Here is a 17,775-nt window from a genome sequence, read left to right as displayed (position 1 = left end):
ATAACATCCGAATTCAGGACAAATATAATCATGCGAGTATCTCTTTTCACATTGGTACAACTGATGAACACAAGAAAAACAGTTTCAAAAATGGACACATGCTAATAATATTTGAATAAAATCTGAAGCTTGAACATAATGAGATTTTATACTACATGGGTTTCTGTTTATATGTGTGTTTTCTTAACTTGCTTTTTCAAGTACTTCTCAGTGGAACTGCAGATAGACAAGACTGACAAATTTGGAAGTGTGGATGCATCTGTGTCTGCTTTATACTTTTCTCCCTGTTCTTTTATTTCTTGGGTTCTGTGCTAAGTATATCTGCTTGTCAGCTGACTTCCCCTTCAAAATGGGTGTCTGTACTTCTTCCCTGGTAGCTGAGACAGTAAAGAATCTGCCAATAATGCAGGAGACCTACGTTTCGTTCCTGGGCCGAGAAGAGCCCCTGGAGGAGAAAATGACAATCCACTCTGGTATTCTTGCCTGGAGAATCCTATGGACAGAGGAACTTGGCCAGCTGCAGCCCATGGGGTTGCAAAGAGTTGCAAACCACTGAAGGATTAACTACTACTACTATACTTATTACACATGGATAATCAAACATTTTAAAACTAGGAATGCTCAATCCCAGGTCAGCTCTATTGGTCCTACCGAGAAACTCGGTCATCAAGATGATTTTCGCTTAATTGTTAAATGGCCTGGGGTCAGATGAAGAGAAGAATGAAGTGAGGACAACTGGCAATTACTAAATGGCCCAATGCAAATAAAAAGCAAACGGTGACAATACATTATGTTCTGCTCCTTTTTTTTATTTATTATAATTGGAGGTTAATTACTTTACAATATTGTATTGGTTCTACCACACATCAACATGAATCCGCCACAAATGTACACGTGTTCCCCATCCTGAACCCCACTCCCACCTCCCTCCCCATACCATCCCTCCGGGTCATCACAGTGCACCAGCCCCAAGCATCCAGTATCAAACCTGGACTGGTGATTCATTTATTATAATGATATTATACATGTTTCAGTGCCATTCCCCCAAATCGTCCCACCCTCTCCCTCTCCCACAGAGTCCAAAACATTGTTCTATACATACGGGTCTCTTTTGCTGTCTCGCATACAGGGTTATCATTACCACCTTTCTAAATTCCATATATATGCGTTAGCATGGTGGCTCAGACGGTAATGCGTCTGCCTGCAATGCGGGAGACCCGGATTCGATTCCTGGGTCAGGAAGATCCCGTGGAGAAGGAAATGGCAATCCACTCCAGCACTCTTGCCTGGAAAATCCCATGGATGGAGGAGCCTGATAGGCTACAGTCCATGGGGTCGCAAAGAGTCAGACACGACTAAGTGACTTCAATTTCACTTTGACTTTTCACTGTATTGTTGTTTTTCTTTCTGGCTTACTTCACTCTGTATAATAGGCTCCAGTTTCATCCACCTCATTAGAACTGATTCTAATGCATTCTTTTTAATGGCTGAGTAGTACTCCATTGTGTATATGTACCACTGCTTTCTTATCCATTCATCTGCTGATGGACATCTAGGTTGCTTCCAAGTCCTGGCTATTGTAAACAGTGCTGCAATGAACATTGGGGTACACGTGTCTCTTTCAATTCTGGTTTCTTCGGTGTGTATGCCCAGCAGTGGGATTGCTGGGTCATAAGGCAGTTCTATTTCCAGTTTGTTAAGGAATCTCCACTGTTCTCCATAATGGCTGTACTAGTTTGCATTCCCACCAACAGTGTCAGAGGGTTCCCTTTTCTCCACACCCTCTCCAGCATTTATTGCTTGTAGTCTTTTGCATTGCAGCCATTCTGACTGGCATGAAATGGTACCTCATTGTGGTTTTCATCTGCATTTCTCTGATAATGAGTGATGTTGAGCATCTTCTCATGTGTTTGTTAGCCATCTGTATGTCTTCTTTAGAGAAATGTCTGTTTAGTTCTATGGCCCAGTTTTTGATTGGGTCATTTATTTTTCTGGAATTGATTAGGTCCCATTTGTTTGTTTTTCCTTTTATTTCCAATATTCTGGGAGGTAGGTCATAGAGGATCCTGCTGTGATTTATGTTGGAGAGTATTTTGCCTATGTTCTCCTCTAGGAGTTTTATAGTTTCTGTCTTACGTTTAGATCTTTAATCCATTTTGAGTTTATTTTTGTGTATGCTGTTAGAAAGTGTTCTAGTTTCATTCTTCTATAAGTGGTTGACCAGTTTTCCCAGCACTACTTGTTAAAGAGATTGTCTTTTCTCCATTGTATATTCTTGCCTCCTTTGTCAAAGATAAGGTGTCCATAGGTGTGTGGATTTATCTCTGGGCTTTCTATTTTGTTCCATTGATCTATATTTCTGTCTTTGTGCCAGTACCATACTGTCTTCACGACTGGCTTTGTAGTAGAGCCTGAAGTCAGGCAGGTTGATTCCTCCAGTTCCACTCTTCTTTCTCAAAATTGCTTTGGCTATTCGAGGCTTTTTTGTATTTCCATACAAACTGTGAAATTATTTGTTCTAGCTCTGTGAAAAATACCGTTGATAGCTTGATAGGGATTACATTCAATCTATAGATTACTTTTGGTAGTATCATTTTCACTATATTGATTCTTCTGATCCATGAACACAGTATATTTCTCCATCTATTAGTGTCCTCTTTGATTTCTTTTACCAGTGTTTTATAGTTTTCTATATATAGGTCTTCAGTTTCTTCAGGTAGATATATTCCTAAGTATTTTACTCTTTTCACTGCAATGGTGAATGGAATTGTTTCCTTAATTTCTCTTTCTATTTTCTATTAGTGTATAGGAATGCAAGGGATTTCTGTGTGTTGATTTTATATCCTGCAACTTTACTATATTCGTTGATTAGCTCTAGTAATTTTCTGCTGGAGTCTTTAGCGTTTTCTATGTAGGGGATCATGTCATCTGCAAACAGTGAGAGTTTTACTTCTTCTTTTCAAATTTGCATTCCTTTTATTTCTTTTTCTGCTGATTGCTGCGGCCAAAACTTCCAAAACTATGTTGGACAGTAGTGGTGAAAGTGGGCACCCCTGTCTTGTTCCTGACTTTAGGGGAAATGCTTTCAATTTTTCACCATTGAGGATAATGTTTTCTGTGGGTTTCTCATATTAGCTTTTATTATGTTGAGGTATGTTCCTGCTATTCCTGCTTTCTGGAGAGTTTTTATCATAAATGGATGTTGAATTTTGTCAAAGGCTTTCTCTGCCTCTATTGAGATAATCATATGGCTTTTATCTTTCAATCTGTTAATATGGTGTATTACACTGATTGATTTGTGGATATTGAAGAATCCTTGCATCTCTGGGATAAAGCCCACTTGGTCATGGTGTATGATCTTTTTAATCTGTTGTTGGATTCTGATTGCTAGAATTTTGTTAAGGATTTTTGCATCTATGTTCATCAGTGACATTAGCCTGTAGTTTTATTTTTTGTGTGTGTGGCATCTTTGTCAGGTTTTGGGATTAGGGTGATGGTGGCCTCATAGAATGAGTTTGGAAGTTTACCTTCCTCTGCAATTTTCTGGAAGAGTTTGAGTAGGACACGTGTTAAAGTGAAAGTGAAGTCGTTCAGTCATGTCCAACTCTTTGCGACCCCATGGACTGTAGCCCTCCAGGCTTCTCCGTCCATGGGATTCTCCAGGCAAGAATACTGGAGGGGGTTGCCATTTCCTTCTCCAGGGGATCTTCCTGACCCAGGGATTGAACCCAGGCCTCCCGCATTGCAGGCAGACGCTTTAACCTCTGAGCCACCAGGGAAGCAGGATAGGTGTTAGCTCTTCTCTAAATTTTTGGTAGAATTCAGCTGTGAAGCCGTCTGAACCTGGGCTTTTGTTTGCTGTAAGATTTCTGATTACAGTTTCAATTTCTGTGCTTGTGATGGGTCTGTTAAGATTTTCTACTTCATCCTGGTTCAGTTTTGGAAAGTTGTACTTTTCTAAAAATTTGTCCATTTCTTCCATGTTGTCCATTTTATTGGCATATAATTGCTGATAGTAGTCTCTTATGATCCTCTGCATTTCTATGTTGTCTGTTGTGATCTCTCCATTTTCATTTCTAATTTTATTGATTTGATTTTTCTCTCTTTGTTTCTTGATGAATGAGTCTGGCTAATGGTTTGTCGATTTTATTTATCCTTTCAAAGAACCAGCTTTTGGCTTTGTTGATTTTTGCTATGGTCTCTTTTGCTTATTTCTGCCCTAATTTTTAAGATTTCTTTCCTTCTACTAACCCTGGGGTTCTTCATTTCTTCCTTTTCTAGTTGTTAGCTGTAGAGTTAGGTTATTTATTTGACTTTTTTCTTGTTTCTTGAGGTATGCCTGTATTGCTATGAACTTTCCCCTTAGCACTGCTTTTACAGTATCCCACAGGTTTTGGGTTGTTGTGTTTTCATTTTCATTCGTTTCTATGCATACTTTGATTTCTTCTGTGATTTGTTGGTTTTTCAGCAGCGTGTTGTTCAGCCTTCATATGTTGCCATTTTTACTAGTTTTTCTCCTGTAATTGAGATCTAATCTTACTGCATTGTGGTCAGAAAAGACACTTGGAATGATTTCAATTTTTTTGAATTTGCCAAGGCTAGATTTATGGCCCAGGATGTGATCTATCTTGGAGAAGGTTCCGTGTGTGCTTGACAAAAAGGTGAAATTCATTGTTTTGGGGTGAAATGTCCTATAGATATCAATTAGGTCTAACTAATCTATTGTATCATTTAAAGTTTGTGTTTCCTTGTTAATATTCTGTTTAGTCGATCTATCCATAGGTGTGAGTGGGGTATTAAAGTCTCCCACTATTATTGTGTTATTGTTAATTTCCCCTTTCATACTTCTTAGTATTTGTCTTACATATTGTGGTGCTCCTATGTTGGGTGCATATATATTTATGATTGTTATATCTTCTTCTTGGATTGATCCTCTGATCATTATGTAGTGTCTTTCTTCCTCTCTTTTCACAGTCTTTGTTTTAAAGTCTATTTTACCTGATATGAGTATTGCTACTCCTGCTTTCTTTTGGTCTCTATTTGTGTGGAGTATTTTTTTCCAGCCCTTCACTTTCAGTCTGTATGTGTCCCTTGTTTTGAGATGGGTCTCTTGTAGACAACATACATAGGGGTCTTGTTTTTGTATCCATTCACCCAGTCTTTGTCTTTTGGTTGGGGCGTTCAACCCATTTACGTTTAAGGTAATTATTGATAAGTATGATCCTGCTGCCATTTACTTTATTGTTTTAGGTTCAAGTTTATACTCCCTTTTTGTGCTTCTTGTCTAGAGAAGATCCTTTAGCATTTGTTGGAGAGCTGTTTTGGTGGTGCTGAATTCTCTCAGCTTTTGCTTGTCTCTAAATCTTTTGGTTTCTCCTTCATATTTGAATGAGATCCTCGCTGGGTACAGTAATCTGGGCTGTAGGTTATTTTATTTCATCACTTTAAGTATGTCCTGCCATTCCCTCCAGGCCTGAAGAGTTTCTACTGAAAGATCAGCTGTTATCCTTATGGGAATCCCTTTGTGTGTTATTTGTTGTTTTTCCCTTGCTGCTTTTAATATTTGTTCTTTGTGTTTGATCTTTGTTAATTTGATTGATATGTGTCTTGGGGTGTTTCACCTTGGGTTTATCCTGTTTGGGACTCTCTGGGTTTCCTGGACTTGGGTGATTATTTCCTTCCCCATTTTAGGGAAGTTTTCAACTGCCATCTCTTCAAGTATTTTCTCATGGTCTTTCGTCTTCTTCTTCTGGGACTCCTATGATTTGGATCCTGGGGCATTTAACATTGTCCTGGAGGTCTCTGAGATTGTCCTTATTTCGTTTTTCTTTTTTCCTCTCTGATTCATTTATTTCTACCATTCTATCTTCTACTTCACTAATCCTATCTTCTGCCTCCTTTATTCTACTATTTGTTGCCTCCAGAGTGTTTTTTATCTCATTTATTGCATTATTCTTTATATATTGACTCTTTTTTATTTCTTCTTGGTCCTTGTTAAACTTTTCTTGCATCTTCTTAATCCTTGTCTCCAGGCTATTTATCTGTGATTCCATTTTTATTTTAAAATTTTGGATCATTTTCACTATCATTATTTGGAATTCTTAATCAGGTAGATTCCCTATCTCTTCCTCTTTTGTTTGGTTTGGTGAGCATTTATCCTGTTCCTTTACCTGCTGGATAGTCCTCTGTCTCTTCATCTTGTTTATATTGCTGTGTTTGGGGTGGCCTTTCTGTATTCTGGCAGTTTGTGGAGTTCTCTTTATTGTGGAGTTTCCTCGCTGTGGGTGGGGTTGTATGGGTGGGTTGTCAAGGTTTCCTGGTTAGGGAAGCTTGTTTCGGTGTTCCGGTGGGTGGAGCTGGATTTCTTTCTCTCTGGAGTGCAATGAAGTGTCTAGTAATGAGTTATGAGATGTCAATGGGTTTGGAGTAACTTTGGGCAGCCTGTATATTGAAGCTCAGGACTGTGTTCCTGTGTTGCTGGAGAATTTGTGTGGTATGTCTTGCTCTGGAACTTGTTGGCCCTTGGGTGGTGCTTGGTTTCAGTGTAGGTATGGAGGCATTTGATGAGCTGCTGTCAATTAATGTTTCCTGGAGTCAAGAGTTCTCTGGTGTTCTCAGGATTTGGACTTAAGCCTCCTGCTTCTGGTTTTCAGTCTTACTTTTACAGTAGTCTCAAGACTTCTCCATCTATACAGCACGGTTGATCAAACATCTAGGTTAAAGATGAAAAGTTTCTCCACAGTTAGGGACACCCAGAGAGGTTCACAGTTACATGAAGAGAAGAGGGAGGAGGGAATTAGAGGTGACCCAAATGACATGAGGTGGAATCAAAAGAGGAGAGAGCAAGTTGGCCAGTAATCACTTCCTTATGTGCTCTCCACAGTCTGGACCGCTCAGAGATGTTCACAGAGTTATACAGAGAAGAGAAGAGGGAGGACGGAGACAGAGGTGGCTAGGAGGATAAAGGAGGGAATCAAAAGGAAAGAGACAGTACCAGCCAGTAAGCAGCTCCCTAAGTGTTCTCCACCGTCTGGAACACACAAAGAGATTCACAGAGTTGGGTAGAGAAGAGAAGGGGTAGGGAGGAGATAGAGGCGACCTGGTGGAGAAAAAGGAGAGTCCAAAAGGGGGAGAGAGCAATCAGGCCAGTAATCTTGCTCCCAAGTAAAAATGGGTACTGAAGATTGGGTTCTTAAAGGTACAAAATTGATAACAAATACCAAAAAGCAAAGATTAAAAATCTAGAGTAGAGGTTAGATTTTCAAAACTACAATATTAAAGAAAAAAGAAAAAACAAAGTTACAAAAATTATAAATATATATATATGAAGTTTGCTTTAAAAAATAGGGTCTTTTTTTTGCAAAGTAATAGTAGATTATAAAAATAAAAATTAAAGGAGTAATAGAGGACTTAAAATTTTAAAAAAAGAATGATAGTAGAAATAGAAAAAATATATCTAGGACTTTCTCTGGTGTTGTGTGCAGTGTGGGGTCAGTTCATTTTCGGATAGTTCCTTGGTCTGGCTTATATTTCTCAAGATCTATAGGCCCCTTCCTATGTAGTCGGTACTAACTACAGGGTTTTAATCTATTGCACCTGTCACTTCCAAGGCGGTTCCCTCTCTTTTAGCTTCTGTTTGCTGGTCTCTTCAGTGTCTGATTTCCGCCCTGACACAAGGGGGCGGTGGTGGACACTTTTTTAGGCTCACTTGTTCAGTCGCACTGTGGTGAGGGAGGGACGCTGCAAACAAGTAACACTAGCGTGTGCTCGCAGTGTCTCAGCCACACTGGGCCTGCCCCTGCTCATGGCGCGTGTGCCCTCCCTGCCCACACTGCTCAGGCTCTATGTTGCTCTGCCAGGAATGGTCCAAGGCTGGCCCTGGGCTGCATGCACCTCCCAGGTCTAAGCTGCTCAGGTTCAGGCACTCAGGCCTCAGAGGCGCAGACTCGGTCGGGCCTGTGTTTCGTGCCCTTCCCAGGTCCGAGCAGCTCAGGTGATGAGGCGTTTGGAGAGCGCAGTCGCTGCAACTTATTGCCTCCCTCATCCCTGCCGCTCAGTTTTCTGGGTGGGTATACAACCGGCACACCTTCTCAGGTGGATGTTGACTGTCCAGAACCCCAAGAAGTCTTAGTTGGCAAAGAAGCTTGCTTGCAGTTTGGTAGATAATGCCTCTCTGGGGCTGCAATTGCCCCCTTCCAGCTCTGGCTGCCTGTCACCGGAGGGGGATGGTCTGTAGCGGAGGGGAACGGTCTGTAGCGCGCTAGCTCTGTTCAGTCCTTTGTTCTGTGAGCGGGCCTCGCAGTGTCTTAGGTTAGGGCTTTTCGTGTGGTAGCTATCCCACAGTCTGGTTTGCTAGCCCAAGTTAGTTCCCTCAGATCACCCTCGGGGCATTCAGGCCTGGTCCTTACTCTAAGCAATGCAGCCCGGGCCTCCCTGCCCAGCCCCCGCTTGCTAGTGGCGGGTGCAGGCGTCTGCGCTGCTTCTTCGCTGGGGGAGTTACCACTGGGCACGTAATCTGTGGGTTTTAATTATTTATTTATTTTTCCTTCCAGTTATGTTGCCCTCTGTGGTTCCAAGGCTCGCCACAGTGAGAGTGTTTCCTGGTGTTTGGAAACCTCCAAGATGGAGCTCCGTCCCTACCTCTTTCGTCTTTTTGTCTTTTATATTTTTTCCTAACTCCTTTCAAAGACACTGGGCTGCTTTTCTGGGTGCCTGATGTCCTCTGCCAGCATTCAGAAGTTGTTTTGTGGAATTTACTCAGTGTTTAAATATTCTTTTGATGAATTTGTGGGGGAGAAAGTGGTCTCCCCGTCCTATTCCTCTGCCATCTTAGGACCACCCCCGCTATGTTCTGCTTCTACTCAACACTGATCTTTATGAGTAAACCTCCTCCCGTAATTGTGATATGTGTTATGCACATATGAAGCTAATGAAACTAACAAATATATTAAAAAAGCATTATTTCACCATTATTTTTAAGGCAGATTAAGTCCTCAACTTAACAAGAGTTTGATTTTGTTTTTAAATGGCTATTTTAGTATCAAAACATTTTTCCATGAAAACAAATGGTGATCCTGGTTTCAGAGCAAAACCACAAAAGCTCACTGACTTGAATCCACCAGGAATATTCACATTTTCCCCGTTAACTCTGCTTAAGTGAGCCACAAGAAGCCTCCAACTTTCAGGGCCAAATGTCAATTCCTGTACTCTGATCTTCATATTGCTCTGCACAATCCCTGTTCTGTCCTCTCTCATGCATCCACATTCTTAAAGAACTTCTATGGAATCCTCTGGAATTCAGGACCCATCCTCAGCAAAACCCCCTATACCTTGAAACTCTCCTCTAAATGTATCCTCTAAACCTCTCCTCCCCCCTTTCACCTTAACATTTGAACAGAGCCTAGCATTCACTAGGAACACCACTCCCACTGTAACCCAGTCAAGTGGTAGCTATTTTCCGTGGACCTCTCACACTACTAGGCCTGGAGGTAGGGTATGAATCATCTTTGTTTTTATAGTTGTTTTCAGACTATTCTCCATCCATGCTCCCTAAAGCCCACCCAGCTTTGAATTTTCTGTCACTCACTATCATTCACTTTTCTTGTGATCTAGTTTCATTCCACTGTGGTCCAAGAAAATATTTCGCATGATTTCAATGTTATAAATGTAAGAGACTTGTTCTGTTGTCTAATATAAGGTCTATCCTGGAGAATGTTCCATGTGTACTAGAGAAGAATGTGTAATCTACTGTTATCCAATGGTCTGTTCTATATACGTCTGTTAAGTCTAACGGGTTTACAGTGTTGCTCAAGGCCTCTATTTTCTCTCTGATAATTTGTCTAAATTTTTCTATCCACTAATGAGAGTGGGGTATGGAAATATCCAATAGTTACTGTAGAACTGTCTACTTCTCCCTTCAATCCTGCCAATGTTTGCTTCATATATTTTGAGGCTCTGTTTGGTGCATATACAGTTATTAACTGCTTTATGTTCTTGATAGGCTGACCCTTTATCAATATATAATGTCCTTTGATATCTATTATAAAAAAAATTTGACTTAAAAGTCTATACAGCAACCCCATCTCTCCTGGATACTGTTTGCATTAGTTATCTATTTAGATACTTTGGCTTCCAACATATTTGTATCTTTGGATCTTAAAGTAAGTCTCTTATAGATAACATATAGTTGAATCATGCTTTTTTTCCCTTTCATTTTATTACAATAAATTTTAACACTATAGAAAAGTCATGTGATCTTGGTGGGTCTGGACCTTGCTTTTTTATACATTCTGCCAAATGCTGCTTTTTAATTACAAAGTTTAACCCATTTACATTTAAATAATTAGTAATGAGGAAGGACTTCTGCCATTTTACTATCTGTTTCCTGTCTTATTTTACTGTTTCTCATTTCCTCCATCACTTTTTTAGTGTTTTTTTAAATTCCCTATTCCTTTCCTCTTCTATTTATTTTTTAAGTATTTTCTTAGTGGTTACCTTGAGTGTTAACAATTAACATTCTAAACTTATAATAACATATTTTGAATTAATATCAACTTAGCTTCAATATTATACAAATTCTGCATCTATAAATCTCTATCCTTCTCCCTTTTATATTGTTACACATTGTGTGTCAACTAGATTTATAATTGTTGTTTTATTCTTTTGTCTTTTAAATCATATCAGAAAAAAGGAGAAACTACAAACCAAAAAATACAATAACATTGGCTTTTATATTTAGCTATTAGTTACACTTACTAATGTTCTTTATTTTTTCATATGGCATAAAGTTACTGTCTAGTGTCCTTTCATTTCAATCCAAAGGACTCACTTTAGCATTTCTTATAGGGCAGGTCTGCTAGTGATGAACTCCCCCAGCTTTTATTTTGGAATATCATAATCTCTCATTTTTGAGGGATAGTTTTGTTGGATATAGAATTCTTGGTTTCATTCTTTCAGTACTTTATATAGTCCATTACACTGCCTTCTGAAGAAATCAGCTGTCAATCTTATTGAGGTCACTTGTATGAATGAGTCACATCTGTTTTGCTGCTTTCAAGATTCTGTCTTTGACTATTATAATATATATATAATATACTATATTATAATTTGACTATAATGTATCTCAGTGTGGATCTCTCTGAGTTTATCCCATGTGGTGTTCCTCAAGTTTCTTAGATGTGTAGATTCATATATTTCATCAAATTTGAGAAGGTTTCCACCATTATTTTTTCAAATATGCTGTCCTTTTCTCTCTCTCTCCCCTCTGCCTCTGGGACTTCACAATGTACATACTGACACACTTTTTTTTTTTTTTTGGCTGCACCGTATATAGAATCTTAGTTCCCTAAACAGGGATTGAACCCAGGGTCACAGCAGTGAAAGCATCAAGTCCTAACCACTGGACAGCCAAGGAACTCCTCACACATTGGTATACTTGATGGTATCCCATAGGTCTGTTAGGCTCTGATGATTTTTCTTCATTCTTTTCTGTTTCTGCTCCTCAGACTATATAAGGCACCACTGGACACTGTGCAGCAGGGTATACCATGATCCAGAAGGTATTTTTAGGAGATTCCCATGGATGGGATCTTCCCTGGACTTCCCTGGTGACTTAGACGGTAAAGCGTCTGCCTACAATGTGGGAGACCAGGGTTCAATCCCTGGGTTGGGAAGATCTCCTGGAGAAGGAAATAGCAACCCACATCAGTATTCTTGCCTGGAAAATCCCATGGATGGAGAAGCCTAGTAGGCTAGTAGGCTATAGTCCATGGGGTTGCAAAGAGTGGGACAAGACTGAGAGACTTCACTTTCACCCTAGCCCGAGGGATGATCCCAGTCAGGCAAAACAAAGACAAGCCCTTGCACCAATCCTTCAGGGAGTAGCCAGACAGGCCAAATTCTTTGAGAACAATTCTTTATATCCTCAGGCATTAGCAATCTGTACTAGGAATGCTGGCTTTTATCTTCACAGCCACCATCAATCTAGGTGTGAGATAGTAGGCAAGCAATTTAAAATGCCACAGAGCTCTCTTATCCCAAACAGTAGCTTTTTTCTTCACCTAATCATCCCTTGGTTGTTAAGTTTTTACTAAATTCCAGAGTTCTGTGAAAGTTGATTGACAGTTTTTTTGCCAGTTCATCAGTTGCTTTTATGAAGGGACAGAGCTCTGAGTTCTGTACTCTGCCACTTTTAGTTATGTACTACTGTTGTCATCTATGGACCCCTAGGTCACTGCCCTTTACTTAGCAATGAATGATCTTAGCTTCTGATTCAGTGTCACTTTCTCCAACTCTATTCCTTTCTTAATTTTTAGAGATTTCCATATACATGTTAGTGATACTTCCAACATGCTGGTTTCTCAGTTCCTTGAATTCCACTCTTGCAAAGACCTCCTCTACTCTATTTTAGCCATTCACTCCATATCCTAAATTCTAATATTACCAATAGCTACAACTCCTCAAAGTACTAATTTCACATATCCACCCTCAAGTGGGTCCTTAATGTCACTGGCCAATTATACTCTTATTTCTCTAGTCCATTCACTCTCATACTCTCTTATGCAACTATTTCCTACTTTCTCTCCTAGGCTCCAATACCTCCTCTATCATTCCCTTTCTCATCTGATGAACTTGCTTTCTATTTCAGCATGAAAACTGGATCAATCAACAGGACCTCTACAAATTCTCACCATCAGATCTATCCACCTACCAACAAGTGTACCCACATATTCTACCTTTCCACCTGTTATTATATGTGAATTCCCTGTGGTCCTATATAAAGTTCATCCATCACTTACGCTATAAGCTGCATTCTATTTTATTCAAGAACACTAATTCAATAATTCTCTTCTCTTTCTCCTGCATCACCAGTTTCTTTCTGTTCAATTATTCCCATCAACACATAAACAGTCTCTCTCCTATCTTCAAAGAAAATCTCTAGTTCACTTCCTCAACCAGCTAACTCCATTAATCTGTGCCTCTCTGTAGCAACTCCTTTATAGAGTTGTCTATTCTCATTGTCTCTAATTCCATTCTCCCCATTCTCTTTTAACATCACTCAAACTCTACAAATATGGCTAGTTTTGAACTCCCTGCTAATAAATCCAATGACCATTTTTCAGTCCTCATCTTAAATGACCTGTCAGAGACACTTAGCATACTTGATCATTCCTTCTATTTAGCTTCCAAGATGCTATATTCTTGTTTTCCTCTTACCTTACATGTGTTCCTTCTATATCTCCTTTGCTGGCTCCTCCTCTTTTCCCAGGCCCTTTAACATCAGAGTGCCCCAAGGCTCAGCCTTTGGTTCTCTTATCCAACTTAATGATTTCATCCAGTATCACAACTTTAAATATCTATGTGCTTTTCGCACCCACATTTCTATCTCTAGCCCTTTCTAGTTCTTTCTCCAGCACACCAAATCCAATATCCAGTTATTTACTCAACATCTCCACTTGGATATCTGAATCTCTAACAGGTATTTCAAACTTAACATGCCCGAAACTGAATTCCTGATTCCTGCCCACAGTACTCCAAACTCATTCCACCTGAAATTTACCCTATCTCAGTTGATGACAAAAACTATCTTTTTAGCTACTCAGTAAAAAAAAAATTTTTTAGGACAGTCCTTAACTCTACTTTCTCACATTCTATATCTAATCCATCAGCAAATACTATTGGCTCTACCTTCAAAATATATTCAGAACATCATCTACTTCCACTACTATCATAACCATATTGATTCTTTGAAAACCGAAGTCAAAATGCACATGAACACACTTTTTGTCTCTCTTGTCTCTTTCTCACACACATATCACTCATGTCACCATTAGATATGTCTACTAAAGAAACTCCTTACTCTGATGGCTAGTAATTAATGTGGGGAAAAAAATGAAGTATTTGTCTTTCTAGTAGGAACTGTACTGCAGAATAACCAAACAACTCAAGTTAAAAAGGGACAACTTATGGCTCATAAATGTAGACGGCAAGATAAAATTAGTGAACCAACAATTTGGAATCCCAAAGGAAATAACTGACTCAGAAAACTACCATCCAAGTAGTTACATTACACTTAATGAAAGGTTGATGAAAAACTGGATATTCACATGTTACCAAATATCAACCTACAGATAACTTGCTGTTGACAAGATGGGGAAATGTCATTGTATAATGGCGAGATTATACTGTCATCAACTTACTGAAATATTAGAAGTCAGTATTAGATGCTATGCAATATGAAACATATAACACAACCTATGAAGTATTTTTGCCACTAATATTTTACCTGAACATAGTCGAGCCTTTAGCCCTAACTCCAAGCATATAAGAAAAACAGGGGATAAAGAACAAATTAAACCAACCACAAAAAGCAATTAGATAAATCTAAAAGGTGGAGTCTTCTTTGGGAATGTTCTCTTCAACAAGTCACTGCTATTAATGGAAGGGGTGGGGGAAATTATTCTAAATTAAAAGAGCGTTTAAAAATCCCCAAAATAAAATATTATATTTGTGTGGTCTTTGACTGGATCATCGTTTGAACAAACCAGGTGTAAATGCATTTGGGGGACAACTTGGAAAATCTGAATATGGTCTGAGCTATGATAGCAGTCTAGTTAGATACAAAATTCGTATCATGGTTGTATAGAAAAATGTCCTTTTAAAAAATACAAATTAATGTATTTAGGAGCAACCATTCATGATCTGTAATATAAATTAATATTTTCCCCCAAAATTATACCAATGTGTTAATAAACATACTTCTAGGTGATAGAGTTATGGGTAGTCACACTATTCACGCTTTTCTATATGTCTAAAAATGTTCATAATAAAATGAAAAGGTAAAAGAGAAACAAAATGAAAAAAACTACACCAGATCATATCACTCAAAACCTCCACTGGCTTCACCCAGCACTGGGAGTCAGAAACCTTGCACCAGTTCCATGTGATATGGTCCCTCATCTTTGACCTCACCTCCTACCACTCTCCCACTCAATCACTCTGATCCAGCCACACTGGTCTCCTCGCTGTTATTCAACACATCAGGCATGCTCACACCTTAAGACTGTTGCTGTAGCTATTCTCTTTGCCTGGAGGCTCTTCCAAATATCCTCAGTTTACACTGTCACATCATCTGTTTCTTTGCTTAAATAAACTCACCTTTTCAATGAAGTCTACTCTTACTTTTTGTTTAAAATTGCCACTTCACCACACTAGTATTCTCATTCTTCCTTATGCTGTTCTCTGTCTTCTTTTGCCCCCTCTCATTGATCACCTTTTAATGTATCATATGATTTGCTTAGAATATAAGCATCATGAAGGCAAAGATTTGTATTTGCTTACATATGTAGTCGCAACACTTAGGACACTACCTGGCACATAGGAGGTGTTCAGTCAATATTCCTTAAATGAGTATATTTGGGTTATAATAGTGCATAATGATGGTACTCCTATTACTGTGTTCTGAATCAAGAAACTAAGAAGCTGGGACAAGAGTGAGAGTCATCATCTCCTTCCTTTTCCTGTGGCAAGACAAACCCAGCCAAGTTTGCCTTTCAGTATCCTCACACTTTCTAGTACTCCCTTCTTCTTGCCCTTCGTGCTGACCCTAAACCCTCTATTCCAGCAATCTCTGTTAAGGGAACTGAATCAGCCCAATTTTCCAGAGTCTGTTATAAAACTACTTACATCCCTACCACCTTTCCAAGTCAAAACATCCAGTACAGGTAATCCCAGGCTGAAATCAGAATAAAATCACTCTGACTTTATAGCCAAAATAATTACCTTTGCCTAGAAGTCCTAGCATTAAGGAAAAAAAATTAAAAGAACCCTGGTTAATCCAAATAATTTCCAATTGGTGAAAATATGGGTTGTGGACTGGGGGAGTAAACATTTTCAGGAAGTGATGGCAGGGGGTTGGGGTTGGTAGAGTTAGGCAAGAGCCCAGTACACAGGATGAGCATATACACGTAGGAACCAATTCCCCAGGTTAGAAGCCCTCAGCAGTTCTTGATTTTCGTGGCTTTTCTTACTTTACCTCACCAGACTACAAATTATATAAAGTCTCTTACATTTCTTCCCCTGCCCTCAGTGGTCCTTAAGATTACAGATTCCCAAAATAAGATTGCTCAGGCAATAAAAATAAGCAAATGGTGTTATACAGAACAATACCAGGGTTACTCTTTCCAATAATAGGTTATTTCTAAATCAAATATTTTTTGGTTGAGCATTTCTTATGTAAGACAAAGGCCCCATTATCTACTTTTAAGAAAAAGGATCATTTCAACATTGGTTAACCCCTAGGGATATTTTAATTCAGTTCAAAAAGTGTTACCATTATGAGGAATAGTCTCATACAGAAAGTTTTAATTCTAAAACTGATATTCAACTAACAATACTATATTAAGCAGTAGGTCATCATTATTCACTGCAATAAGCCCTGAAACCCTCAGTCTCCAAAGTCCTAACCTCTATCCTAATTAATCATGCTCAAGTTAAATTTCAGCTACCCTGTCACTTCGGCAGTTGGCTTCATGTTCTCAAATCGAAAACAATCAAGGTGCAATTAAACACCTGAACTTCTCTTTCTCTATACTAAGAGTGGACTCCCTGGCTGCCAGTAGGAATAGGAATGACTATCATCATTAATTTTTAAACAAAGGTGAAATGCCCTTGCCCCAAAACCCTGACACTTCTCTTGTTTGGTACCAAAAAGCTATATGCTTTTAGTTCTGAACTAATTTCTCTTCTGGAACATTATAGAGAAATGGAAAAATTAAGATAACCAAAGGCAGTAGGTGGATTATATTTGAGAATCCTGAAAGAAGTTGTCCTTCTATCCTGAACTTGAGCTCTCAGGGACAGGAATAGACACTCTTTTCCAGAGTATCCTCAGTGCTTAACACAAAGAAACAACATACCATAAAAACTCAGTAAATGAGTATTTCCTGACTAGTTGAAAATCCCAGGCAGGTAGACAAATTAGAAAAGCTAGACCAGAAAGACAATAGAGGCCTTATTACATTAAAATCCTCCACGTTATCAAGAGAATTTTCTTCCTAAAACATAGATCATTCATTTGTAATAATTAGTGAACTTTTACTACAGGCTAAGCAACAAAATCAATCAAGAGAAATTAGTAAAATATAGACCCTGTCCTAAATGACTCACAACCTAGCAAAGGAGACAGACACAGTTTATTCCAATATAACCTGATATGTGCTAGAAGTCTGAGTTAAGTTTTATGAGAACAGAATTTAAGAAGTGACTTAAACTCTGCATGGGTGAAGTGTCCACCAAAAATTTTTATAGTTCAAGAAGTACTCGATCTTAAAGAATAAATAAGAATTTACAGGATGAAGAAAAGACAGATGAGAGGGGGTGGGTAAGTACATTTTCCAGTTATAAGCAACTGCATTTAGACAAAAGTCTATACATAGCAATGCCCATACCAAAGTTCAAGTAACAGCTAGTAATTTAATATGACTAGAATATTAGATGTGACAGGAAAAAAAATTACTAAAGATAAGGCTGGAAAGAAAGAATGGGAGTAGATTGTGAAGAGCCTTTTCTGCTACATTTAGAAGTTTGAATTTCATCCTGCCAGCAAAGGTTTTTAAGCAGTGTGTTAATTAGATCTCTTTCAGAATGTAACAGTAGTACATCCATAATATGAAAGATGGATTGAAAGAGAAATAATCAGAGGCCACAGATCTACAAGATAACTATGCAGTGGTTTAAGTGAAAAATGATGCAAGATAGGCCTCAAGAATTTATTCA

General features: G+C 38.8%; 1 protein-coding gene across 14 annotated transcripts in view; it reads right to left on the bottom strand.

Moving 5' to 3' along the window:
* The window catches only part of THOC2 (THO complex 2), a 120,195-nt gene that overhangs the window by 60,282 nt on the left and 42,138 nt on the right, over positions 1–17,775 (bottom strand). The window lies entirely within an intron of this gene.

This window comes from Oryx dammah, unplaced genomic scaffold, assembly GCF_014754425.2.
Source record: "Oryx dammah isolate SB20612 unplaced genomic scaffold, SCBI_Odam_1.1 HiC_scaffold_23, whole genome shotgun sequence".
NCBI classification, from domain to species: domain Eukaryota; kingdom Metazoa; phylum Chordata; class Mammalia; order Artiodactyla; family Bovidae; genus Oryx; species Oryx dammah.
Note: the sequence above shows the minus strand (reverse complement) of the source record. Positions and strands in the feature narration are given on the sequence as shown.